This window comes from Cynoglossus semilaevis, chromosome W, assembly GCF_000523025.1.
Source record: "Cynoglossus semilaevis isolate Cse_v1.0 chromosome W, Cse_v1.0, whole genome shotgun sequence".
Taxonomy (NCBI): Eukaryota; Metazoa; Chordata; class Actinopteri; order Pleuronectiformes; family Cynoglossidae; genus Cynoglossus; species Cynoglossus semilaevis.
In genome coordinates this window covers 3,452,781-3,456,097 of record NC_024327.1, presented here as the reverse complement: position 1 = coordinate 3,456,097, position 3,317 = coordinate 3,452,781, and the positions used below count along the sequence as shown (strand labels likewise).

General features: G+C 36.9%; 1 pseudogene; it reads right to left on the bottom strand.

Annotated features, from left to right (window-relative positions):
- Positions 1–145: 145 nt before the first annotated feature.
- On the bottom strand, positions 146–3,223 carry LOC103396978 (lipoxygenase homology domain-containing protein 1-like; annotated as a pseudogene).
- Positions 3,224–3,317: the final 94 nt, after the last annotated feature.

The window sequence follows — 3,317 nt, the reverse complement described above, 5'->3', positions numbered from 1 at the left end:
CAGTAGCTACATTAGCCAATAGCCTTTAGGCTGTAGATGGACTTGAATAAATAAAGTGTTTACACATTATTTACATGTTGCTTACAAATGCTGCTACCTTTGATAGATTGTGTGTATCTTGGGTGGCGCTGTCTTTTGGTGAGCTATTTATTTATAACAGAAAAAAAACTTTTGACAACTGCATCTATTCTAGACACAATCTGTAAGCTTAAAGACACAGGCTCCATGAATTACATGTATAGAAACATTTTTAAAGCCTTCAACTTCAAATTTTTCTATGGTCACATCCAGGTATAAAACATCTTTATGTAGGCCAGTGTAGTAATTTAACTCTGTTATAATTTAAATTTAAATGTTATATTTAAATAATTTAAATATATTTTATTTTTAATTTTTGCTTTCCATCATCTCTTGCCATTGCCATAGTGATTTGTTGGAATCAAACCTGGTCATTATGCACGACAGACAGGAATCCTATCACTATTTAGTTTGCATATGGAAACATTGTGATTTCACATAAATTAAGAAAATACCATGATGAGGATTATTATATCCTCTGATCCCTAAAAGCCTACTGTCCACAGAATCTATTCCACATCTGGTTTCCAACAATTATCATACGCATTATGTTTTTGTGCAATCCCAGTCCATTTTTCTCGGGTGAATCTCTGCTCCTTTAGATTATTTTCTTCTGTCATTGCTTTAGTTCAATTCACAGATTTTCTAATGGGATTTAAATCTGGGATTTGTAGAAGCTAGTTGGAAACACGTACTGTCAGAGATTTTCTGAAGTAATCCTCAGGCTGCTTTAGTATTGGAAGACAAACCCACAACTAAAGACTATTTTAAAAGTTCCAAAGCACTGAAACCTTTTATTGTTTGCACAAGTTAGCAACTAAACAGACGACGACGTAATATTTTTTGGAGATTATACTGTATATAAAATTACAGGACCTATATGTTAGAAGCTTAAAGCACTTGTTTCCCAGCTTTTTCTCAGTCACCACCACCTTCATCACATGCCAGAACACTTCCTTCTTCGGCGTCTTGCCATCTTTGGTTATGTAACCGATGGTGATTCCAGCGATCTCCCCCAGGTGCTTGGACGAGAATTCAAATGAGTCAACGGCACCGCTGTCAAAGCAGAAAACAGAGGCTTTTACTGCCTGTATGGAGCTTGGTCCTGTACAGTGAAGAGTTAAAACTGTCTGCTCTGCCTGAGAACGTCTTCTTTGTTTAGCACATAGGAGAAGTTCTCTAGAGAGCAGAGGCCCAGAGACGAGAATGTGAAGCTAAAGATAGAAGAGGCTGAAAAACCTAGAACAAGTCAGGTAAAACACAACACAGTGAGGTTTCTCTCTGAACAGCACTGAACCTCGGCTCTCTTTGACCGCCTACCATTGGAACATTTTCTTATTCTCCAGGACAAACTCTTTGGAATGAATTTTTCTTCCTTCCAAAACCATCCAGACATTTTCCGTGGTGGAGGCCTTGTCTATGTTTGCAGTTATTGTGGCAATTTCATATTCTGTGGGGTTGACGAAGAGACAGTTACACACACAAAAGTCAAGTCACCTGGGAAATGTGTGGCAATCAATGAGTTAATAATTTTGCTGCATCGTGACTGACTGACTTTTCTCACTGAGGTCTATGGAGTCATTGTTGGAACAGGTCAGCGCTCTCATAATCTGACCGTCATTCTTAGCCAACCAGCAATAACAGGGGAACCTAATGGCCTCGTCTTTCACATTGATGTACTCCAGGTGCCAACCAGCAGCAGGGCCTATAAAAAGGCACTGCCAACTATGGATGTTTCCATACTATTGAGTATGTACCACTACTACTCTGATAATCAAATGTTTACATTTAACAACATTCTTCTTTACATACATACAAAACGTAAGCTCAAAAATACTTTATATAAATATATATCAAAGCATCTGTAAAATAATGATGCAAACCTGATTAAATAATTTTCCGTTTGAACCAATTTTAGTTTGAGCTGCAAAAACAGATAAAAATCACCACATTTACATCAAACACATTTTTCATAAAATTAAAAATGTACCTTTGTTGTCATGCCACACCCGCACCTTGGAGAGTTCACCCAGACTGAGCATGTCCCCGAACCTGAACACATGCTTCATATTTCGCTCAAACTTGTTTCAGTTGGTGCTCATCTTCAGAGGCAGCACTCCACTGTCTCCATACTCCCCAAACAAGATCACAAACACGTTGGCGTCAGTGCCAGCCCCTTGAGAGATAAATATGTCGTCATTGTAACGGTACAGCGATCAATTAAAATATTACATCAAAGTCTATACTATTAAATGCTGAGTTACCTCGGACATCACTGGTTTGTACTTGGACGATGTAGGTGGTCTTCTCCACCATCTCCTCTTCATCCACCGCTGCTCCCAGCTCACACACCTTTGTCCTCTTTGGCCCTTTGGTCTTTGACAGCCAGTTCTCGTAGGTGAACTCATAAACTTCCTCTGTGGTCAGGTATTGCATCACAATCTACACGTATTGAATAAAACATTTATTAAGATAAAATATATGTTTCCTTTTTGCTTGAGAGACCAAAACATGTTTTTAGGAATATTTTCATTGAAGAAAAACAGTTTTCTTATTAGTACTTAAATATAACTAAGGTATTTATATATAATAATATTGCAGGAAATTACTATTTTATTTTAAAATTTCTTGCCACATCATCGTTACCCACTCTGTCAAGAAACCAATTAGGACGACTTCCAGTGCCATCAATTCGAACTCTGATCTTTTTCAGAGGAGCAATGTCGTCAATTTCAAGGTTGAAAATGTCTTCTTGGTCTCGTTCAAACCTTCATGTTCAGAAAATGCATACAATCAATCAATCATAAAGAGACAAACAATGCAACAATATGTTGTCTCTTGTTGACAACAGGAATTAGTTCAGCTCAGCACAAAAAAAATGTAATTATTTCATTTGGTCACTAACATGAAGTCTACATATAGTATAATCCTCCTAAATCAGATCTGTTAAAAAACATTTGTTTTGATATTTTGAGTGTTCCTAGCAGGGAAGATTCAGGGTATTTGGTGATTCTATAGCAGCACTATAATAGAACACTTTTCTGGCCAGGTTGAATGATAGTCACTTAAAAGAATCTACGATACAATACAATAGATTTTTGTCCTTTTTAAACTCTGTAGTGGCAAGGCCTACAATTATATCCATTATCCCCTGTTTGAAAATCAACCTCACTACCTACATTAAAAATATATAGATGGACCAAAGAAACAATTGAAAATATAAAAGAAATGAACTGTGG